Source organism: Notamacropus eugenii, chromosome 1 (assembly GCF_028372415.1).
Source record: "Notamacropus eugenii isolate mMacEug1 chromosome 1, mMacEug1.pri_v2, whole genome shotgun sequence".
NCBI lineage: Eukaryota > Metazoa > Chordata > Mammalia > Diprotodontia > Macropodidae > Notamacropus > Notamacropus eugenii.
In genome coordinates, this window is record NC_092872.1 from 389831186 (window position 1) to 389857085 (window position 25900).

Here is a 25900-nt window from a genome sequence, read left to right on the forward strand (position 1 = left end):
CTCCAAATCCCTTGAGCCCCCATGAATACTTCTGGCTCCTGGGCTTTCATGGAAGAACCAGAGTGCTGAGAAGCTCAGCATCTGGAGGTAACTGTTCTTGGGTTCACCTGAAATTTCCTTATTGTATCTTACAGCAAGCACATGGGAAAAGCACAGACTTCGAGGGGAGAAGATGGGAGGCAGATTCTAGAGAACCTGTATCTTCAGCTTTGAGAACTGAATTCCATGGGTTGTCTTTGTATCAGACCTATGAAACTCAGTTCTTCAGCTGGGATATCTCTGCCGTCATAGATGAAGGGTGAAATGTGAAGCCTGGAATGTGGTTCTGTGGGGATCTTGGCAGATCAGAAACAAGGAGACAGACTCTACAGGAACAAGCAACGGAGGACATTTTCTAACGGAGAGAGCAAAGAACTAGGATTTAAGAGTCCTTGTCCTGTACTTGGCTACATCATGAACTGGTAGTATGATCTTAGGCATGTTATTTAAATTTTTTGTATTTGAATTACTCATCTGTGAAATGAAACCAGGCCTCCACTTAAGTGTTACTCTAAAGCCTTATTGGAGTGTGGAGGTAACTCTAGGTTCTCAAAAGCAATACCAGTGTAGGAAAAGTTTGGGAAAATTCTATGACTTGGAAAGACTTGAGTTTGACCCCAATGACAAACTCTATGGGTTCACTGAGGGCCAGGCTTGCTAAGTGTGTAATTTTCTCACCAGGATGTTGACAACCAAGTAATGACTTTTTTTTTTTGCCCAGGACAACTTATTCTATCTACTAACGTATAGGGGAGTGCTGGAGAGACAACAATCTGTATTGGTGAAGGGAGTGCCCTTAATGATGAAATCACAGATCTTCTGAAATATAGAAATGTTACATCAGAGTATTATGAAAAACAAATAAGATAATGCATGTGAAAGCAGTGTGAAATGAATAAAGTATTATACAAATGCAATGTAATGTTTTATTTTAAATCATAAGATTATAGATTAAGAGCTGACAAGATCAGAGAGTCTAACCCTTCATTTTGCACATAAGGAATCTGAGACTCAGAGACAGGTTAAGCTTGACCAGAGTCACAGAATTAATAGCAGCTAACATTTACAGAGTGTTCACAATGTGCCAGGCACTGTGCTAGGGGCTTTGCAATTATTATCTCATTTGGTCCTTGCAACAACCCTGGGAGGGAGGTGTTATTATTATCCTCATTTTGTAGATGAGAAGACCAAGGCAAATAGAGGTTAAGTGACTTTCTCAGGGTCACACAGCTACTAACTATCTAAGGCTGAATTTGAAATCAGGTTTTCCTGAGTATTAGTCAATACCAGAGTATTTGAAGTCAGGTTTTCTTGACTTTTAGTCCATTCCTCTATACATTTATCATACTGCCTCCAATGTTATTGAGCAATGTGGGTTTGAGTTAATGGCAATTAAGTGATGATGGCAGGGAGAAGAGGTCTATGGCTTTGTTGTTATTCTGATCTACATTAAGGTGCTTGGAATAAGATCTCCTCTAGGCACTCTTAGACCTTCCCCACTTCCTCCTTTCACTCACTGAAGGTGTGTCTACATGTTCACCCCATGAGTCATTCTAGAACCTTAGCTTTGAATTGAAGCAGTCAGTTGTGCTCTGCCTATGCAGTGGTGAGATGAATAGAGACTCCAAGGTATGAAATACTTTCATGTGGGGCCAGGGAGATGAACTGTGGATTCTGACCAAGACCTACAAATTTTACAAGAAAGAGAGTGGTTTAGCAGAACTGATCAACACATTTATCTTGACTGACAGTTTACACAATCTTCCTTGCCCATCGTCCCCCACTCTGTAAAGAGGGGAAGAAGGCACATTTTCTCAACTCTTTCTTTACCAACTTATGTATAGATAGACTTAGACCCAGGTTTATTCTGAATAGTTTCTTAAAGCTAGCCTAATAGCTAAAATCTGGATTTCCAAAAAAATAAATTGGAGTATGGGTGAGGAAGAGTGGGTGATTATTCACTTTACAAGAGAATTTACAAAGGGATTCCTTTAAACAGTAAGCTTCCCACTCATGTTTAATGGAGAATTTGTTTTATCAAAAGTATACCTACCTACTCTGTGGCTCACAACTAGGGAAATCAGCAAATATGCTGAATACAAACATGACCAGCACAATTAATTTTAAGCCTTTGATAAGGAAGGTACTGACCTATTTTTACTGTAGTTGGCATGTCATCTTTACAAAAATTGGCCCTGAAAGAGAATTATTAAGTCTCCAAACTTTCAAGTTATTTAAATAATTTATCATCAGCTAGTAATATTTTCCTAAGTTTTTAACTTTATACATCTTTTAAACTTCTCTAGATCTTCTTTTTCTCTCACTTTGTCCTTTCTGCCCCATCTATTCCATTTCCAGTGCATGGATATAAGTGCCATAGATGGTAATGCCCCAGAAATGAATTATTTACTCCCTTGGAGCATTGTTCTATGGATGTTCTATGGATGACCATTTGTCTGTAGATGAGGAATACATGTTCTGTGTATAAGGATTGGACTGGATGTTCTCAGAAATTCTTTCTAACTCAGATTTTATGACTTTGACATCATAAGGTACTTTAGATCATTTGTAGAAGAATAAAAAAATATTTATTTATCATCCATTTGAAAGAGGAGATATTCTGAGAATCAGTATAGTGTAGTGGATAGGAAGCAGGCTTCAGAGCCAGGATGAACTTAGGATCCAACATTGCCTCTGTTTCATAAGGGCTGTGTGATCCTGGGTCATTGAAGCTTTCAGCTGCACAACTCTCTAACACTAGAAGTTGGGTGTCAGCATTCTTTGGTGAAGGCCATTTCTTTACCTGCAAGTTCCCTGCAGCAGAATCAGAAGTCCACTCCTAATCCCTATCAGATGGAAAAGGTCATGATTTATCAGCTAACATTCTGATGGCACAAAGTAAGATGTTGGCCAGGCTATTGATTTTTTTTCTTTTTTGTTAGTATGAACTTGAAAAACAGAAATAAACATGAACATTTCCTTATCAGAACAGAAAAGAGGATTCTATATGGCATAATGAATCTCTATTACATACAACTTTAAAAATTATATAGATATTTTAATGTATTATATTAAAAATATAATATAGTCCTAACACTGCCCTGCTTGTCAATGTCCTCTTGTAAACTTCCTTCTGCAGTTTTAGTGTGTTTCATCGATAGTCTTTCCTTTTTTTTAATATCACTACTATTATCCTCAACTCCTTTCCAGACTTTTTCCTTTCTCCCAATAAAATCCTTTTCTTGTAACAATAAGTAGAATCAAGTCAAACTAGTTTATATTTTGGCTATGTCTAAAAAGGTATGTGTCATTCTCTACCTCTAAGCGGATGACTTCCTTACCAAGAGGTTGGGAACATGCTTCATTATCAGTCTTTTGGATTTGTGAGTCCTCATTGCCTTGATGAAAGTTTCATCAAACTCCATAATAGATAATTTATAGTCTTCTCTGTGTCAGACCTAGATTAGGTGTTATGATAACTCAAGGACTATGAGGAAAATTATAAAGTTTTCCTACTGATGATTTCTTTGATAGTCACAAACCTACAAATGCCCTGGGACCTTTTTTAGCTGACATGGCCGATTTTGAGAGGTGGGATGGTATAGTGAATAGACAAACTGCCTTTGAGTCAAGAAGACCTGGGTTCTAATGTTACCTCTGAAACCATATTGGCTATGTGACCTTGGGTTGATCATATAACATTTCAGTGTCCTATTCTCAAACTCAAATAGAAATGGAGGCCACTAGACCATACATAAAAATCCCTGTGGAGTATTACATCACACAGTTTGGGCAGCATGTTTGATACCTCTCTCCTAGGCAACTTGATCTGCATTTGTAGGGGGAGTTTGCTGGCTGGAAGTTCTCTAAAGCCATTAAAATCATTCTCTCCCCAGTCCCTTTACTTCCTCCTCCCTTCCCCTGCCAAGGGCCATTATCAGTACTCAGTCCACTAATGTAGTAAGATGAAACCAAATTGCTGCATTATTTCCTTTTTAACTACCTACCTCCTCTCTGTTCATTTAACAAGCAAACATTTGTTATGCCTAGTATGTGCAAGGCACTATGATAGGTACTAGGGAGTGCCAACATTAAAAAACCAACCCTGCCCCTGCCCTTACATTCTAGCCTATGACTGACTGGGAAGATACTTGGTGGTTCTTTCACTGGAACATGATGTGAAACTACCAGCCCATTTCACGGAGGGCACTGAACAGCTATCAACTAGAGCAGCTATTTCTTACAAACCTTGGCCTGGATTCAAATCACTGACCTAGAAGCAAATGGCTTTCTTTTCCTTTACCAAACCCTGGAGCCTGTCAGGCCCCATCTCTAGCTGAATATATAATGCCATCTAACATATGCTAACATTCTTCATCAATATTAGTGTCACTGCAAAGTGCAGTTAAAATAGAAGTGGTTTCATACATTATTTGTCTTCAATGTGTCCACCAAGTCAATTCTCTTGCAGGAGAGCTGTCGTCTTGGCATTTATAAACTCAATGACAAATCTGCAGCGCTGCGGGTTTGTATCCTGCGGCTCTGACAGGAGGGGAGAAAGGACATGTGTCCTTATTGGACTGAACTGAGATTCTTGTCTTTTCCTCCTCAGAAAATATTTATTAAGGGCCTAATTGCATGTTATATTGAGCTGCTTGTTGAGAAATAGAAAATCTAAAAAATTTAAGGGAATTCGTTTTAAGAAAGTCCATCAATGAAAACTGAGACTTAGAAAACATAAATTAAGAGGGGGTTTATTACACTACCAAAAGAATCATTTCATTTACAAAGGGATTCAGAGGGCTGCTTTTACATAGTGGACTTTTCTAGTGCATTTAAATATTTGTTTGCAGATCATTTACTACTTGACAAAGAGGTCAAGGGAGGTGTAGGAACAGAAAAATTTTAAACAAAAGTGTTAGCAGACATTGCCCATTGGGGAGTAACCAGAAATGAGGATAAAGCATCTCTGAGATGAATGAACATACATAAGTCGAAAAATAAGATTTAGTTTCCAGAATTTTCATTTTATAATACAACCTTTTAGAAATACATGGCAACGCCATAAAGAAAGACTCCATCCCTCTGTCTCAGGATTTGTTTTCTAAAGCACATGTTGACTTAAAGTGAATCGGAATAACCCATATACAAAACAGAAGAACGGAAGCATTGAAACCAAGAACAAATAGCAAATTGAAGGTAAGTACATTTTAGGGAGGTGGGTTGGGGGAGATCTGAGAGGTCAGGGTAGGCTGTATTGGGAGTGGACAGTAGGGATGTCAGACACAATGTTTCCATGTTCCATGTCCAACCTAGAAGGGACAAAGGAAATATCTTATCTTCTTTCTCCTCTCTTCCTTTATTTTTCTCCTTGCTCACAGGCAAATAGGACCTAGAATGGAAAAATAATTTTATCCGTCATCTTGTATGACAGTTATTAACCTGGATTCTGCAGATAGATTAAAGAGACTATGTGAACTTGGAAAGAAAAAAAATACATCTTCATTTTCACTAACCTTCAACTAAAATTTAATACTTCCTTCAATTACTTTGAAATATTCTTCTGAGAAGGAGATCCACAAATTTTGCCAGATTGCCGGATGGGTTCATGACACAAAAAGGTTAACAAACTCTGATCTAGTTCAATCTTATTTTACAGATGAGGAAACAAAGGCCCAGAGAAGGGAAATTACTTGCCCAAGACAACACTTGGTAGTAATCAGCAAAGTCTTTTTGGCAGAGTACTTAGGATTACTCTCAGGACTTTATAGGACTTAAGAGGGCACTGAGAGTCCTTTAGCAGGTAGTGATGGCAGCACTTAAGACCTAGTAAGCAATAAGAGTTTGTAAAAAATAGGAAGCTGTCTATGGTGGGATAGGGTGACTTCCACTGTTCTACTCTGCGATCTCCCCTTTCTCTCCTTGCCTCAGCACAGACCTATGTCTCTTACCATACACACTCCACCTGAGGGTCCATGTTAGGCCCCTTGCCCTGACATGATTTTCAGTGCTTGCCCTGGTCTCTGATTTTTCATCTATGAAATCACTGCATTAGTCTCCTATGGTCCCTCAGACTCAAGGCACTGAATGGGATGTAGATGGGCTTGAAAATCCCACTGAAGGTATCCTGGCTCAGAACTCTTGGTTTTTGTGAAGTCTGGCCCAGGCACCAAGGAGCATGGCTCTTTCCCAAGATTCCCTGACCTCTCACAAATCCTCTGAAACTATGAAAATAAAGCTGATACGTACCTCTGGAGGAGTGCTGGATGCAGTTTAAGTGAACCAAACATTTTATGCAGGTATTTTCCCTTTCACAAATATGTGACCAGGCTAGCATAAAAAAAAGGCAGGGATCAGACCAGGTGGGTTCCAGTCCCAGCTCTACCTGAGGTTCACTGATTAACTTAGCAATAACAACAACAAATGTTTATGGTGTGTTCTGCTTCGTGGCAAGTTAAATGACTTGGATCTACTTATAGAGCTGGAAATGGAAGGAATCATAGAAATCCTCTAGTCCAAAGCCTCCTGAACTCTTTAGTGCTGGATCTAGAACCAGATTAAAATGTAACTGGGAATTGTTTAACGAAACAAATAAAAACAATACACCACAGATAATGCTCATTTGTGGGTTTCTAAGTCAATGACTGGCTCACAGGGATCCATTTCTATTTGAGTTGGACACCACTGATATAGTTCAGCTCCCTCATTTTTCAGATAATGAAACAGATCCAGAGAGAAGAAATGAGCTACCCAAAGGTCTTTTATAGCAAGAGCCTGAGCTGGGGTTAGAAATCAGGTCCTGTGGTTCCAAGACCAATGTTGCACTCTCTGGGTGAAATCATTCAACTTTTCTGTTTGCCTGGCTTTGCCCATCAACTAGAGTTAAGATTTGCCCTTCCTGTTTTAAAAATGGTTGACAGGATGGTGGACAAATTGCTCTTCTAGCTTTTCTCTCAACTCAGTGTGCTACCTTCTGTCTCTCCATATCCCAAGGCCCACGAAGCACTCTGGAATCTCTAACATCTTTCATAGTTCAGTTCAGCGACCACCTCCCATGTGAAGCCTGCTATCTCATTTCCCCAGTGTTTGGTCTCTCGCCTTCCTGAAATTAGTTACCTTACCTACCTGTGTATATCTTGGCTCCCACTCAGTAGAATTCAAGCTTTGTGAGGTCAGGGGTTTTCTTGTCTTTGTCTTCCCAGAACCAAGCATAATCCTTAATACGAACACTAATAATAGTTGACATTTATAAAATTATAAAGCACTTTACTTTACTTTACTTCATTTGATCTTTGAAACAACTCTCTGAGGTAAATACCATTCTTATCCCTGTTTTAGAGATGAGGCTCAGAGAGTATAAATGACTTTCCTAGGGTCATATGATATCTGAGGCTTGATCCAGGTCCTCCTGCCTCCAAGTCTAACATTCTATACCATTTTGCCTCTATTTCTTGCCCATAGATGATACTAAATAAATGTATGTTGAACTGAATTGTAATTTTATGTGAAAATATTTTGTATTTTTTTGGGTAAAAGTGCTATGTAAAATAAATGAATTATTTTGTTTCACTGAATATTTAGGCTCAAGTGATGATGCCTTTCTAAAAAGTGTAATCAAATGTAGTTATTATGTTATCTCATGGTGATTCTTCTATTCCTAAAATGAGCATAACTCTCCATATGACAGCTGGATTTGTTAAAGACCATTGATAGAAAAGAATAGGAGATCCTCAGCTAGGCTGCTTAATGTGTTATGTTTTCAGAAAGAGCTCCTAGCCTCACTTTTTAGTTACTGTTCCCCTACTTCCCTTTCCCAGACCTTAAGTGAATCAACAGCTTAAAATTCAAAGAATTAATTTGGATACTGTGCTCCTCATCCAAGGTTTATAGCCCAAAGCTGTGCTGTGCTTCTGTGTTTTATGGCCATGTCCAAAAGTACATGATTCTTGGAACAGTCAGGGAATACAGAATAATCTAAATAGACTAAGTCTCTAAAACAATCTTAGTCATTAAAATGTCAGCCAAAGGGCTGCAGAATTCCTTCATGTTAGCTTATACTGACAAAAAAATGCACACATGGCTCAGAGGGGCAGCTAGTAATATCGCTGTAAAATAGTCAAATAAATTGGCTAAATAGAAGTTAACTTTTTTAAATTAAGAAAAAATTAAATTGTATACTTAATAACCATCTACAAAAAAACAAGCAAAGGAACCTACAAAACAAAGCACATTTTACTTTGATTCTAGCCTTTACTGAGGCAGAATCGAAAGCTGAAAACCCACAAAGATTCTGTTTGGTGATTCTCCTCTCTCTTCCCTTTTCCCCTTCCCTCTCCTCCCCTCTTTCCTTCCTTTCTTTAAAAAAAAGGTTATAGTCAGACTACATGCAGTTCTGTTGATTTCATTCTGTATCACTTTGTGTAGATTGCCCCCTCTTCAATACTTCTCTCCTATTGGAGGCAGCTTGGTGTAATGGTTAAAGAATTGGTCCTGGAGTCACAAAGACCTTGGTAACTTGGGTGACCTTGGGAAAGTCACTTAACCTCTCTCACATATTATTCTAACTCACATGGCTATTGTGAGGATCAAAAGAGATAATATGTATAAAATATTCTGCAATCTTTAAAACATCATAGAATGTGAGTTATTACTGTGCTTCATAATTATTATTATAATACTTGTGTATTTGGTAGGTACCTCATGTGACATGGGGCCCTGTAGTACTAGTGTATCAATTTAATTCAGCTTGTGGACTGCTTTCTTAAGATTTCAGAAAGAAATTGCATCACTATATTAAGTATTTCAGGAAGGGAGATGATAAAATCTGAGTTGTCCACCAAGTGGCCCTGTTCTAAAACCACTGGTCAAGTGATCTTCTTACAGTCTCATTGAAATATACATCATGTGAACCTTCTATGTGGCTTTGTGGTGTGGTTCAAAGTTAAAATCCATGAGGACTGAGCTTTGAATTTAGACTGAGGATAATATGAAACGTTACTCAGAATTTTCAAAAATACAAAATCTATTGTTCTGTTACCTACCCAGCACTTAAAAGTTCTCTTTCTGTAGAACATCTCCTCCCCCTATCTCCATAGAACACAGTCAACAGATTGTGACCACATAGTTTACTAGACACACCATAGCTAAAATTAAAGAAAAACTTGTTAAGCTCTCCCTCATGGGATCCTCTGCATGAATTTCTCCCCCAAACTTCTCCCAAGTTCCTTCTATGCTCTTATTTGCCCCTGGGGACTTTCAAAGAGCACTTGACCACAGATTAGGGAGAGAGAATAAAGGTAAAAGTTGGTGTATCCAAGGCCAAACTCTGGACTTAGAATGTAAAAAAGAAAATATGGAAAGACATACAGAGATGTTGGTTTTCCCTCCTACCTGGCTCACCAATACTCTAGTCTTTGCAGTAGTTTATAGTCTATGACACTTTGGACCTCCTCTTGTCATAGCAGCTGCTTCTGCTCTTAGATGTGAGTCCATAGCACTAACTTCAGCACTGGTCATGGCACTTCTTGAAGATAGAGGTGAGGGCTCTGCCACCTAGCAACCTGGTTTTAAAGCCTTAGCTGAACCAAAGAGGCTCACTGCCCATTGGTAACCAATGACAACTTTCCCACAGCAACTCAGGCGTCTGATTTCCAAAATCTGCCACCATTCATCCACATGGTGATCAGAGAGTTGCAGTCTCTTTGGAGTGACTTTCTTCCCACTGTGTCCCTCTAATGGCAGACAAGAAGTTCTCAGAGGCAAAGGAAAAGAAAATAAGTAACATTGAGTTGCCTATACCTGTATAAAGAGTTTATGACATTCCGGTGTCTCACAACTCTTTTTCCCTCATTGCAATTTCTCTGGCTCTTTAGGCTGCCACAGAGATGAAATACCATTGGAGAAATACCCACTTCACTGATTTTCATTGCTACCCTGTTATTCCAGTATGAAAATAGACCATAATTTCTTTAGCAATTCCAGTATGAAAATAGACCATAATTTATTTAGCAATTCTCCAATTGCTGGACGTAGACATTGGCAAATTCATTAAAACTACTTTTACTGAAGACCTCAAATTTTTTGTTCAGTTGGTTTCAGGACCACAGTGAACACCAGAATTACATGATAATATAAATTTAAATTGTGGTGAATAAAATTCAATTCAGCTGGACCCAAGAAGTTAGACACTCTGAAAATCAAAGTGCATAATTTCAGAAAGTGTTACAATCTCCAGACCTGGGGGGTTTTAAAAAATAGGCCAGACACCCACTTATTCATCTTACATGAGTGAGATACTGAACTTTCTCAAGAAATCCATTCCAATTCTATGATTCTGTGGTCTACGGCACCCATTTAAAAAAACCTGGATGCAATCTGATGTGATCTTATACTCATTTACCTTTAAATATCTTTCCTGCTGGCCTGTTTTCCTGTTTAAAATTCCTATACTCCTTTGCATGAAGACATTAAGGGCCTTGATTAAAAACCCTTTGTGAGACAGAATCCTTTAGTCATTGCCACCTATTTAGATCTTAATTAATATTCATTTTAAAATTGGCTAAGGAATCATAGAGCCAAAAGGGCAGTTAGGAGGTAGAGTGGATAGAGAGGTAGGTCTGGAGTCAGGAAAATTTATCTCCCTGAGTTCAAATCTGATCACTGTGTGACCCTGGTCAAGTCACTTAAGCCTGTTTGCCTCCGTTTCCTCATTTGTCAAATGAGCCAGAGAAGGAAATGGAAAGTCAATCCAGTATCCTTGCCAAGAAAATCCCCAAAGGGGTCAGGAAGAATTATTGGACATGACTGAAGTACCCGAACAACAACGTAGCACCAGTGTCTGTTATCCAGCTCTCAGCACAGTGCCCGGCACGTAGCATAAATATTTATTGATTATCTCATTCAATTCAATTCAAGGTAATGCACTACAATGTACTTTAACATTTATTAAGGGTTTATTATGTGAAAGTCTGGAGACATTAGACTGGGGACAAAGACAAATATTAAACAGTTTCTGGCCCCAAGAAGCTTATATTCCACTGGGGTTAGGGGAAATTATTCAAATAAATATGATATATTGGAAGTACATTAACAACTGGGAGAGATTAAAGAAATCTATGCCAGCTCTGTCAGTTTCCTCATCTGTAAAATGGGGGACAATGACAGTACCACATCACAACACTTCTGTGAAGATAAAATGAGATCATAAATGTTCAGTGCTTTGAAAACTCTTAAAGTACAATATCAATGCATGACATTATTATAAAATCAGAAAAGCTCAGATTACCCCCAGGTTATCTGAGGGGATTCAGGGAGACACTGAATCCAGATTAGTGGTAGTGAGGAGGAGGGAGTATATTTCAGGCACTGAGGAGGCAGTTTGCGCAAATGTGGACTATGGAATGTCCCTTTCCCTTTTGGTGGGAGGTCAAAGGGTTAGAAAAGTCTAGACCATGATTTTAGGTCTAGGAGGATTAAGGAAGAGCCCTTTAGGAAAGGTCAACATTGGATGAAAAAAGCGATGAAGGAGTATCAGAATTAGCCTATTTTATAATTTTGCCAACAGCTAACCTCAGTCACTGATAGTGGAAGAGATGAAGACCGAGGAAGGGCTCTTGAGTTCAATAAGATCCAAAATAATCCTAATATTAAATATTAAAGTTAATTCAATATAAGCTTCCATATAGGTAAGTCTTGAATTTGGAAGAAGACTGTACAGATTTAATTAACACCTGCTGTCCAGTCAATTCCATACCCAGAGGAACTAGCTGATGGCAAAGTCTATTTTTGTAATACTCTACATGCCCCAATTCCTACAATTTGGGAACACAGAGAACCGGGGTGTACAACCCAAGACAGATTATATTGTATTCTCTTTTCTCCTTACTTTTCATTCCCTTACTCATTTTAAAAATTAAGATTATTTCAGATGTAGTTTAGTTAGACTTTTCTGCCATGGGTACCTCTTCCAGTAGCCATGTACTTTTGGAAATGCTCATAAAACATAGGAACACAGAATAGCATTGGACTACTAATTTTGGATGAAGGGAAGAACATCCAAATAAATTCTTAGAATTGTAAACTATTAATTCCCTTTGGACTGGTGATGGTGGTGATGGTAAGATAGTAAGGAATGAAGACAAGGAAAAAGTGGGAAATCACTAAAAATAGGTTTTGGGAGCTTTTTCTGAAAGCATAATGTAACTAGTTGAAACATTTGATGACAGTGAACATTAAGGACCTTTGGCAGGCCTCAAAGTGAAAAAATAGGGAGATGTTACAAGTAAAAATGTTTAGCATGGGAGTTTTCTGAAAGTGGGGAACCCCTAGCTTAGTTGTTGCCTTGAAGAATGCTAATGATCTGTAAGAAATCCTTTAGCAGATAAATATTGGGGGTTATCTGAGCTTTTCTGATTTTATAATAATATCATGCATTGATATTGTACTTTAAGAGTTTTCAAAGCACTGAACATTTATGATCTCATTTTATCTTCACAGAAGTGTTGTGATGTGGTACTGTCATTGTCCCCCATTTTACAGATGAGGAAACTGACATAGCTGGCAAATATCAGAGATAAGATTTAGACCTTGATCTACCTGACTCCAAGTCCAGCAACCTCTTTACCACTCCAAGCCTCCTCTATCTTTTGGGACAATATGCAAAATTTGTAGGCTGAGTAAAGGAATATGAGACTTTCTTAATGGTTTTTTGTTTTCATTTGGGTCTCTCTAGAATAACTGCCATTTGGCTCTGATTATTATTACAGGTAGGCAACTAGGTGACAGCTATAGTGCACAGAGCACTGAGCCTAGTGTCAGGAAGACCTGAATTCAAATCCTACCTCAGTCACTTACTAGCTATGTGACCCTGGGCAAGTCACTTAACCTTGTTTGCCTCAATTTCCTCATCTGCAAAATGAGTTGGAAACGAAAATGGCAAACCATCCCAGTATTTCTGCCAAGAAAACCCTAAATAGGGTCATGAAGAGGTTGGATGTGACTGAAAAACAATCCAGACTCCTAGATGTACAGAAAAAGAAAATGAGGCCCAGAGAGGAAAAGGGTTTTTTCAGGGTTATACATGCAGTGGTGAAGTTAGGACTAGAACTTCTAGTCTGGGACCCTTTCTCTGTATTAGGAACAAATGTGGAGTATGTGTGTGTGTGTGTGTGTGTGTGTGTGTGTGAGTGTGTGTGAGTGTGTGTGTGTGTGTGTGTGTGTGTGTGTGTGTGTGTGTATGTGTTGGAGTTTCCTAGGAAGAAGAAAGATCTAATTCTAATCCCTTAACTCACTATTCCATTAGGAGCCTGAGTGTGTTGAAAGGGGCAAGATTAGGTAACAGTCTAGGTCATAACCCTAGCCTCTTTACCCTGATAATGTTTAATATAAAATTTTGGAATAATCTCTTTGTTCTCTCTGAAGTAAGCTCAGAGAATGCCTCTTCCTATGTCAGCAAAAGCCAGCCAAAGCTGACTCTGCATTCCTTGGAGACCTTTAACCTATGACATATCTTGAATAATGGGTCTTTCCTTTGTATTTTATTATCTATAGACACATACTATGTTATGACATATCTTGAATAATGGTAAAGAAAATATAGACATCTTAGGTCACAATTTCTATTGAACATTGTTTGCCCCTTCCTGTGTCAGTTATCTGTGGTGGGATTTCCTTCCTTGTCACCGAGACATATGTTTACCCAGCTTGGAATCTCAACATTTGATTGACATTACTTTGTTAATTGTCTTGTCTTACTAAATTTATGATTTGTTCAACTAGGAGAGTTCCTTTCTCATGGCAAAATGTATATAAGCCAGAAGATTTCTGCACTGGGTAGCCAGAACATTTCTGGCTCCATAATGCATTATGTTACCGTTGTCTTTAATAGGGAATTGATCAATTAATTAATTAAATCATAAAATGTATGCATTTAGCCATGTTGCCTTTTCTTAACAAAGTTTTCAGGTCAACAGTTATGGCGCCCAAACGTGGATTGGAACTGTGGAACCGAATGGACATTCCCTCAGCTCGCCAACGCCAGGACTCCGGCGCCAATAGGAACCGTTTTTCCTAGAGTCCTGGGCCTTGACGGGGTCGGGGTAAGTCCTTCCATTCCCAGCTTCCAAAGAACTCTCACTTTAAATTCCCTTTAAAGAAAACTCTGGGGATGTTACCGTTTTCTTTAGTGGGGAATTGATTAAATTCCCTATTGAAGGAAACTCTGGGGACCGGAGACCAACTCGCGTTAAATCGCTCTGTATTACTTAGGTCTCCTCTGGCGATCGATCTCAGGAAACTTAGTACAGGTATTGCTAGCACTAGTGTCAATCAACTAAAGATAGCCCTAAATTACGTTGGCCACCACAGGGCTCTTTTGGACCGGTCAAAGTTATTTTATCTTACAACCAAATTGAAAAAGGCCAACAAAACAACTATCCAGCAGCGAGAATGTTTCCTCCTGGGCTTGCTGACTTGGCTGAGCGAGAACAAAAGACAGGTAGCCTCTTCCCTCTAGGGCTGGGAGCTGCTTCAGCACCTAGCCGTGTCCTGGCAAAAATCCTTTCTTCTTCAAGGGCTCCAGTCTGTCCTTCCCTTCACTCCCTCCGTCCTATTCCTCAACCCTTTCCTTCCTCCCCTTCCCCTTGAAGGCCTCTGATCTGGGGAAACTGAAGGCACCTAGATGCAATCTTTCCCCCTCGCCTTCCCCTTCCCCTACCTTAGACCTGAGGAAGGCAGCCTCTGTTCAAGCCTGTGTTGCCTCCCTCCTCCCCATTCCCCCTCCCCGCTTTCCCGTAAGGGCTCTGGTCCTGAAGAGGACAGTTACAATCCACCTAAGAACTAGAGGCCTGAACCTATTCCCATGGGGCCTGTTCCTTTAAGACAGTCAGAAACTTTGGGGCACCAAGGCTCCCCACCCAATGACCGCAGGGGTGCTCTGAGCAAAGGCTGCAGGATTCCCCTTTATTATCAGACCTTGGATTCTTGCAGCATCCTTTCCTCAGAATGATAATAGCCAATTCATGATGGGGATTTTTAGCAAGCTTCTAATTGCCTTCTCTCTCTGGGTTGTTTTTTTGTGAGCTACGTTTGTATTTGTCGCGTTGTCAGTTTGTCTGTTGGTGTATGTCCCTGTCTGTATCATGTGTGCTGTGAATGAGTGTGTTATCTTGTAAGATTTAAATGCAAGCAGCCGGACTTCAGTGGCTGCAGCTAGGGAAATAAACAAACAAAACTTTGAGACTTTTCCTTGTCATTCTGGTCTGGCCAACCTGGAATTACAATGGAAAGTTAGATCATCTTAGGGAAAATCATTTTAGCAGATTTGTATGTTGTGAAATTAATCAGAAATATTTCGGGAACTGATCATTTGAAATTACTCCTAAGATTGTGAATAGCCCACCTTTCTAGGTAAAGCTTGGAAATGTCCTAGACATTCCTCCCACCCTGTCCCAGCACCTTCATATCGCCTTAGAGGCTCAGTAAATTCTGCTGCTTTGGGGGGGATTGGTAAACGTGGAAGAATCAGGCCTGTAGCGAGCATTCTCTAAACTCTGCCTGCGAAAGTCACCACTGGGACATCAGTTTCTCTGCTCTTGGTAAGCTTCACTTCTTTGTTCTAGTTGCAAAAAGTATTTTATCTCTGTTTGACCCATTTTCTGATTTGTAAAAATAATTATGCTTGTTGTTATGGGATCAAAATGATAAAATGATTGTAAAATGCTTAACATAATGACTGGTATATGTTACATACAACATTATTATCTCTAATGTAATTGTTAACTTTGAAGTGGTTTTAATTGCTAAAAGTAATAAGATCAATAATTTCTGGAAATGCAAATTATACCATCTGTAGTTATTGTTGTGTTAAAACTGTATTTCTAGGATTGTATTTCTGAATTTCTCTTAGATTGTGAAAATTGAGTGACCACTGTAATCTAGAAATAGTGTTAGACAAAGCAATTTTTAATTTGAATTTTGTTGAAACTAAAAGATGTTGGGAAAATTGTGTAACACCAGTTGTGTTACTTTATCAGTCCTGCTAACCTTGTCTTTTAGTGTTTTGTAACTGTCATTTAGAAAATCAGGTATTTTCACCTTTATCTGTTGAGAAAAAAAAAAAGTTAAAGCTTAACAATTTGGCTATCTTCTATGAAGTTGTAGGATTGTTAACTAAGTTATTTGGGATTACTGTTTTAATGCTGAAACCTAAAATTGTTAAGTGATTCCTGTGTATGGAAAGGAGGGAATGGAGTGAAAATTAGATTCCCTCTGCCCATTCAGAACAGTCCCACAATGGAGTGAAAACTTTCTTTAAATTCCTTCTGCTCATTCAGAACAGTCCTCCCATTCCTGTTGGTTAATGAAATTTCTAAACAATGAATATTACTTGCTCAGAAGTTGTAATAGATAGAGAGAATTTTTAATAATTGGTTTTTACATCAGGACAAGTTTTAAATCTGAGAAGGAAAGATGTTAAATGGAATCCCTTATGTGTGTGTGTCCTGGTAAATCTTTATTGTTTATTGTAACTCCAAGAGAGTGGAAATAACTGTTATCTGACTCTAAGTTGTGATTAGTGAAACTTGCTGTTTAAGGTAAAAGGCCTTTGGGACCATTACTATTTTTGGTTTTGAGTTTGAATTTGGGTATAGTTATCTGTATTAAATCAGTGTCTGAGACAAATGCCACAAGCTACTCAGAGGGAATGTGATCCTGTACTGTTAACAGGTGAAGTTTGTATCTGGAAAGGAAACACCAAGGGGACAGTTCTAGACTCAATCTAGGATGGGATCCCCCTGGCTCAGTTTCCCTATTGTGTTCCCTAAAAAAAAAAAAAAAAAAGGAATGTTTCTCACCTGTCTATTCCTGAGTCTGGCTATGAAACAGATACTGCATGATTGGAGAATTTCACTCTTATCTGAATTCAAACAGAGTAAAGGATGTTTTAACCTGTCATATTTGGTATGTCATATGTCCCTGCTTTTTCCTTCTATAGCAAATTTCTGTGGTCAATAACAAGTGACCAGCAAAACATGTGAGCCTTTTGTGCAATCTTACTGGGAAATCTAATATTATTTTTATCTGAAATTAGAACATATGCAGAAATTTATGTAAACTACTTAAGACTCACCTTAAGATGTTCCCATTGTTTAAAAGGATTTTAAAAGCAACAGTGTTTTTCTGTGAGTCAGTCTCATATCTAAGAATACTGCAATAATTAAGAATTCAGTTTGTTATAATACTTTGGAAATTCATATTACTTAAGAACATTTTTGTAACAACTCAGCTTTAATGAATTCCAGTTTTAAAGATTTATTTTTGCTTAAGAAAAAAAAGAAAGATATCAAGCATTTTAAAAGTTTCCAACTAGTTTTCTTCATAAGAGTTTGTGAACATCAGAGTAAATTTTAAACCGTTTTTAAGGAAGGGAAATACTTTTAGAAGAAATGTTTTGAAAAATCATGTGTGATTCTTAGAAGGCCTACTAAAGCTTCAAAATAATATACTGCTAAATTAAGCTGTTTTGATCTGAATATGTAGTCATTCTATGGCCTAAGTTCGAGTTAAAGTTTGCGTTTGAATTTATTATGTAAAATATTTAATTCCTGAAGTATCTCATTCTTCCAGAGTGAGTAGAATTAGGGAAGAATAACAACTTATGAAACAGACATAATTCCATCAAACTATAAATTTAGTCATTAACCTCTTTGTTTTGTTTAAGCTGGAATGAGATTCCAGTGCAGTTATTCTAGTAAAAAGTAATAACTTGTGAGCTATCTTGTCTTATGGTTAAAATGTAAAAGCAAGTGGAAGAATAGGATTGAGAGATTTGGAAAGATAAATTAAGTTCTGATTGAAACTATGAAAGGTAGATAAGATTTGGGAATAAATATGGGTTTTCTAAACCCCTCTTGCTCCTCTGTAGTTGTTCTGGACACTTTTGTGCCAGTTTCAGATGGTTTAAAGAGTGAGGAAGTATTTTATCTGAGAGATACCAGCCAATATTGATTTGCTATATAAGACTGGGACTGCAATTTACTATTGTTTGAAGTTCTGATTACAGGAATACTTGTCTAAGTTATCATAAAGCCAATTGACATGTGCTGCAGGCTAGTGGTGGATGCTTGGAAAGGTTTTGAAGACGACCTTGGACACGGCCTAGGTAGGATCTTCCTAACTTTATTTCCAAATGTGCTATTTCCTTTCTGAAAAAGGAAATTCCCCACCTGATTATTCCTAAGCCCTGCTTTCAGCACCTGGTAACCTCATGATTACATGTCAGATAATGGCTTATTCCTGGAATCAACCAGAACTAAGCAGATCCTTTCCTTCTGTTAACATTGTCCCTCTTTTTCTTTTATAGCAAATCTTTATAATCAAGAAGTTCTGAAAGTATAATACTAAGTCTATCAAATAATAAATGGAAATTGGAGCATCTCTGAGTTATTATAATGGGGTGCAGGAATGAATAGCTTACAATTTTAACCTACATTCCTGTCCAAATAAAAATAAATATAATATAGAGATAATATCAAGGAAATGATTAGACCAAGTAATAAGGGCAAATTTTGAGGAAAAGCAACAGGATCAGACTGATTCCTCTAAGAATCATATGCAAATGGATATGATTGACTTCTAAAATTTGTCATGCTTTGGATAATAAGATCTCAAATTTGGATTTTTGCATAAAATTTTTACAGGACAGTAGTAAAAGTAAGTGAAATTATTTCTTCTCCGTTAAAATATCTGTCCAACAATTTAAAAGGCAGATGAGTTCATTATATAGTTGAACCCTCACATTTTAAGAGATTCTTATTGCAGGTAGAAGATTTAGGTAAAAACAGAAACAGCAAATAAGATAAACTGAAATTTTCTGAAATTTCAAAAGTGGAGAACAAATTTTAAGTAATTGTACTAATTTATATTGTCAGAAGTATCTGGGAACTTCTAGATCTTAACCAGAAAAGCAGAATTCTCTTTTTGAACTATCCCAAGAATAAAACCTATTGTCAAAGAAAAGATATCTAGGTATCAGATAACTACATGAGAAATCTGGGATTCAAAAAGTTTTGTTTAAATGAAAATTAAGAATGCATTACTGGGATACAAGGAACTTAATGTTAATTAACATTAAAATAATAATTGCATTGATTTGTATGATTCATGTTTAATTTTCTTGTTCATATTGGTGACATGTAAATCTCCCTTTTAAAACTAGTCTATTGTGAGCCATCTAAGTTTTAATCTGTACCTGACAATGTAAAAATGCAATTTGTGAACTGTAAAAAAACTTCACTGTGTTGTTTGAACCTAGCCCTGCATGGCTGGGAAACTGAACTATTGCTAAGTGTCTTTAGCCATGTTAACTATGTTGTATTGTTTCATCTCAATTATCAACCCATGTTTTCTGGGAGACCCTGCCAAGTTTTCTGTATAGACTCTTGGATCCATCTGTCACCTCCATTGCTCCTGCTCCTGAGTGGATCATGCCCTCCAGTTTTGAAGAGGCCTGAAGAAGATGCCATCAGACATAGACAACTTTACCAAGAGTCTGGACCAGACTTGAATGAAGAGTAAACTCTCACACTACTGGTTATTTAGGGGTTTTTATCATATCTTTGTTGGTCTACAGGCGAAGCCTTCGGCTTGCCTTTGACCAAAAGGAGGGAATGATAATGTTTAATATAAAATTTTGGAATAATCTCTTTGTTCTCTCTGAAGTAAGCTCAGAGAATGCCTCTTCCTATGTCAGCAAAAGCCAGCCAAAGCTGACTCTGCATTCCTTGGAGACCTTTAACCTATGACATATCTTGAATAATGGGTCTTTCCTTTGTATCTTATTATCTATAGACACATACTATGTTATGACATATCTTGAATAATGGTAAAGAAAATATAGACATCTTAGGTCACAATTTCTATTGAACATTGTTTGCCCCTTCCTGTGTCAGTTATCTGTGGTGGGATTTCCTTCCTTGTCACCGAGACATATGTTTACCCAGCTTGGAATCTCAACATTTGATTGACATTACTTTGTTAATTGTCTTGTCTTACTAAATTTATGATTTGTTCAACTAGGAGAGTTCCTTTCTCATGGCAAAATGTATATAAGCCAGAAGATTTCTGCACTGGGTAGCCAGAACATTTCTGGCTCCATAATGCATTATGTTACCGTTGTCTTTAATAGGGAATTGATCAATTAATTAATTAAATCATAAAATGTATGCATTTAGCCATGTTGCCTTTTCTTAACAAAGTTTTCAGGTCAACAACCCCTACCTTCCAACTTTTCTCCTACAAGGCCTGGGATCTTTGAATTCTTGTCTTGTACACTGGGAAAGAAGGCAGGAGAGAAGGGGGTTGGTGTTAACCACTGTTCTGTGTCTCTCTTCCAGGGCTCTGCTTTTATCTCTTCCTTAAGCCTCTGCAGTATCTCCTTCCTGCTGTGCCCAGTGCTGCTTGGTGAATACTGATGAGGAAATCCTAGACCAAGTGACTACTGGATTAGTTAGTTTCTGGGCCTTTAGTGCCCTGACCAGAAAGGAGGAGGAGTGCATGGGTGGGTAATGCGGTTTACACCCACAGAAATGGAGGCCCCTTTCCCCCTTCTGCTCTTCCTTGGGGCCAGTGCTCTTCTGACTTTTAGAGAAATGCCAAGTCTGTTTCAGGTTCAGTTATCATACCCCATTCACAGCTAAGAGAAACAATTCATCATTGTATGACTGGAGGGGGTGAGTTCTCTCCTCTTTTTTAAATAAAGGGTTTTTGCCTAAGGGCTGGGCCAAGAGGCCTCTTCAGGTTTTGTGCAGCTCAAGGAGTCTGGTATTCTGAATATACATTGGGCAAAGGAAATGGCTACCGGTGGTCACCTATTTCCCAGACTGCACAAAGATTTTCTTTGTTCAAATGAATTTCTTTGTCCCCTACTGTAGAATATCATCTCTCTACTTTGCTGGGTCTCATCTCCTTTATTTTTTCCTTCCCTACTTTGGAAGCCCTGAGGATTAAGGAAGAGTTCTTTACTCTCCTAAGTGCCTTTTTCTCTTCCACCCTAGAAGAAGGGTCATTGGTTTAGGCCTTGAAATTTACTTGGGAAAAGGACTTAGGTAGGAGCAATTCACTTTGAGACATAAGGTCATAGATTGAGAGGTGAAAAGCAACGGAGATGTCATTTATTTCTTAGATGCTTACTAACTTACTTATCTAGGCAAGTCTGTCTGTCTCAGTTCTCTCATCTGTAAAATGGGGATAAGAACAGAATCTACCTAATAGCATTGTTGTCAAGATAAAATGAGATATATAGTTGTCAAGTGCTTTGCCAGCCTTAAAATGTTATATAAATACTAGCTATTAATTCCTATTCCTACTACTACTATTTAGTTTAAATTCCTATTTAGCTGAAGGAGAAACTGATTACTTAAGAGGTTGAGTAGTCAGCCAACCCAAGGTCACCCAGATAGTAAATGATACAGATGGGAAGAGAAAATATCTTCTGACTCCAAACTGAGTGCTTTCCCCTCTATCATATTGCCTGTTAGACTTACAGCTCACTAAACCTGGAGGGATCTTAGAGGTCCTATAATCTAACCCCTCCATTTTTTGGAATGTTTTATTTTTTCCCAATTGCATGTAAAATCAAATTTTAACATTTGGTTTTTAAAATTTTGAGTTCCAAATTCTTTTCTTTTTCTCCTGCCTTCCCTTTCCCCCTCCATAAGATGGTGAGCAATTTGATATTTAACTCCCCTATTTCACACATGAAGGATATGAAAATCAGAGACCCTGGAGAAAGTTATTTTCCCAAGGGCACAATTAAGGGCAGAGCCTGGACTAGAGCTTCAGGGTCCTTCCTCTACTCCAATCTCTTTCCACAGGACCTGGCTGTCTTTGTCAGACGGCCATGTTAACCAGGGATCTAGACTTCTCTTCCTCAAAACAGAACATGGCCCTTTCGAAATGAGACTGAGTTGGGAAAGTTGCAGCATATTGGGGTAAATCTAGAGCTTCCTTTTTTCCTCTCCAGTCTTTTCCCCTACTTCCCGCCTGGGGCTGGTACAGCCTGCAGCCTGAGCTACTAGAAGACTGTTATTTAAAATTCAGCTGTCACCATGGCAACCTGCATGCTGCTGTATTTCACCAGAAGAGATAAAGAAGCAGTAAAAGGGAAAGTTTAATAAGATCTTTATGAATTTTGCCAACAGTGTCCATCTTTTTGGGGGAAATAGAAATGTTCCATTTGAGTAGCATTATCAAAATGTCATGAGTTTTCTGCCCTGGGGTTTGGTGGGGTCAGGCTCAATGCTGACACTCTGGAGATGCTGCCGGTCTCCCTTCCTCCAGCTCCAACATTCTGTGATCCTGCATCTTCATTAAGCACCTTCGTTCTCTGCAAGCTCTCAAGCTCTTTCCCTCCCACTTAGCTGTCCCAAGGGGTTCTGGGTTGGGGTTCCCTGACAAGGGAGGGGTAGCTCTGGGTGAATTCCTCTGCAATCCTCTCCATCCATGATTTGAGGTACTTAGATCATAGAGTGTCAGAACTGAAAAGGGCATGATCCCATGCCCTCATTTTACAGATGAGGCAGCTGAGGCCTGGGAGGGAGGGGAAGGAGATTGCCTGAGTCACACAGAGTTCATGGCAGAGTCTGGACTACCACTTAGGTCTCCTGGCTTTCAATAGAATGCTTTCTCCTTCTGCCCTGGGCTGCCTCTCAGTCTCCTCCTGCTCTCAGCATAGAGGATGACTTTTTCTAAGTTAGCACAATCTAGGAGGTAGAGTTGGAGGAGGAGGAAGGTAGGAGCTGCTTCTAACAGCTCTAATGAGAGCATTAGTCTGTCTTCTACTCTGAGGCTATGTGTAGGTAGTAGTTAAAAGCAGGGAGAGCTAAAGTTTCTGGGTTGATGTCTAGGCCAGCTTGTTAGTAATGAAGTTGCAGGATAATGTGTCTTAACAGGAAAGAGAGTGAGTTAGCCAGGTGAGATTTTATTGTGGTTTTGGTGGTGTGGCATTCTTTTCAAGGTGAGTTTCCTTGTGTGTTTATGTTCCCCTGTGTTGGATGTGGGACATGTGTTGGATGGGGAGAATTTTAGGCAATATATTTGACTGCGAGCTGCTTGAGGCATTGAATACAGGAAATACAAAGAGTTTGGTCAAAGAAAACTGTGTCATGGGGTCAATTGCAATTTGTCCTTGATGACACTTGGCTCTTCTCTGTTTTCTCTGTTTCAGAGTTCATGGATCCCTGGCACTCAGATTGCAGGATCCTGATACCCTGAAGAAATAAAAGCTAAAGCCTATTCATAATGAAGTCAACAAATGTTATAATCAAGAGTAAAATAAAACTAATAAAGGACTGCTTCCTGACAGACCAGACAAGTTATATTAAATGAAAGATTTCTCCTATAGTGAAAATTATAGTTTCCATTTTACCACAAGGAAGTCAGGGACACAGAGGCTGGACTACTGACCTGATGCTGTGCAACAAAGTCAAAGTACTAATTCAGTGTGTTGTATTTGGCATCAGAAGACCTGGTTTAAATCACAGTTCTGATACTTGCCACCTCCATGACCTTAGACAAGTCACTTGACTTCTTTCTCTCGGTTTTTTCATTTGTAAAATGAAGAGATTGGGTAGATGATCTCTGAGGTTCCTTCTAGCTGTAAATCTTTGAATCATCTGAACCCGGGTGACATTCAAATGAGGAAGTTCAGAAGGCTGAGCATCTCCCCAGGTGCTGTGTCTGATGCAGGAGACAGACTTTTGAGGAGACAGGAATCTTAAGGAGACAGGAGTTTGAAGCATTGTCCCCTCAAGGACAATAGCTTAGATTTTAGGGAAAGAAATGATAAATCGAGTTCATTAGAGATTAGATGGGGGGATATCTCCTCAAAACCTTTGGGTTATGTTCTCAAGACCCTAGATCCCTGGGAAATATTTCTAGGGCGTTGCTTCTCTCTACTTTTGCCTGTCAGACCCCCAGACAACCACCCCTTCTCACACTGGAGCTGTCCTATGTTCACCTGAGCTTTGGACTCAGAGGGGATCTGAGTTTGCTGGACTGCAACCCAGGCTCCTTTGGATCCCTTGGGTTTATGTCATTCTGTCAGTCCTGCTCCTTCCAATCTCCCTCTATAGAAGATGGGCCCCTCGCTCAGGGGTCCGTATAGATCTGTCTTCATTTGCTTTCGGGTGGGGTCTGAGGTGGAGCCAAGCAGCCCAGTCCTTTGGGATTGTTTGCCACAGCAGGGCCTGCTGTTTTTAGAGAAGGTGAGCTTCCTCTTGGCTCCCGGGAGGCATGGCTTCTCTCTCCTCGGAAGTCTTAATTGACCTTGGTAAGTTTCTGGGTTTTTTGCTTCATTAACTGTTAGCAGATGAAGCTGCCTGCACCAATGGGCTCATGCCACCAGAGGGCAGGAGCACAACAGCAAACGGGCTAAGCCCTTTCCTTAGGGCAAGAAAATAAATGAAAAGCAGAGGTAATTAAAGCTGAGCAGACACCATCACATCCTGACGGTTTGGAGCAGGCAGAGTGTGTCGAGTCCTCAAAGCACAAACTTTTCCCACCATCTTGATTCCTATCCATAATACCTTCTTATAATGATTTTATTTTTCATAACAAGAAACACAATACAGCAAGTGCCAGGGGAGGAATCCAAGAGCAGACAGGCGACAGGCGAGCCTCTGTGTGAGGGAGGTGGTGGAAGGAGGCCTGAGCTTGGGGTTTCATCACCTGGGTTCAACAGAGCTCTGCCCCTTCCTACCTGGGGGGCTTTGGGTGCATCACTTTGCTCATCTGTCAAATGAGGGAGGGGAAATGAAGGGTCCCTCAGAATCCTTCCAGGTCTGTCATTCTAGGATTCTGTACTCCATAGTACTGGTACAATTATTGTTTAGGATTCCTCTCCTCTTCTGAGTGTTTCCATGCTGCCTCCATTTTCTCATGTCCTCCCATGACCCTTTCCCTCACCCTTTCCCTGACTCTCATTCCTTTTTGGCTAGCTGTTCTTTTGGGAAGAAACCTGATTAGTTAATCTCAGCTAAGATAGTTATTACAGATCTCAGCTTAAGTTCAGGGACATCTCTCATTTTGGCAGGGGATTCCCAAAGAGCTAAGCTGTAATTCAAAAAGTGAATCTTCAATGATAGAGTATGGCAAATGGAGGAGGTATTTTAAGGTAGTGTGGCTCATCCTTTTTGCCTCAAGTCAACCTCTACCTACAGGTGATTATTAGACAACCCATTTATGTTAGAGATGAGAGATTTATATATGTTCTTGGAGTAGCAAGTCAGTCTGGGAAATACTTTGGAATCATCAAACTGGATTCCTCTTTCCATGAAATCCCTGCCTCAATGCCTATTTCCACTGCTGTGATCTTGCTTTTTCACCAGTGTTTGTTGTTGTTATTGTTTTTTCTGGGGTTATGAGTGATTGGTATGTAACAAAGGAATCCTTGTGGGATAGTGGAAAAAACATAGAACCAGTTTTATGTGGTATAAGTGGAAAGGGGACCAGATTTGGAGTTAGAGGTACCACTTACTCCCCTCGTGACCATAGACAAAGTTTTGAACCTGTCTATACCTTCATTTCCTCATGTGTAAAAAAAGAGAGGATTTGATTAGATGAATTCTGAGGTTCGTTTCAACCTTAAATCTATGACCCTAATGTCCTTTAAGAGCAAGATAGGAGGCCTGACATTTCTCAGCTCTACTGAAGGGTCCATCACCGACTTGGTTGATTTTATCATTCTAGAAGTTATTTTTATCTCTCCACATCTCATTTTTCTCATCTGTAAAATGACAGGGTTGGACTATCTGATCTCAAAGGACCCTTTTAGCTCCGGCGTATGGATTCCAGTTGAGTTGTC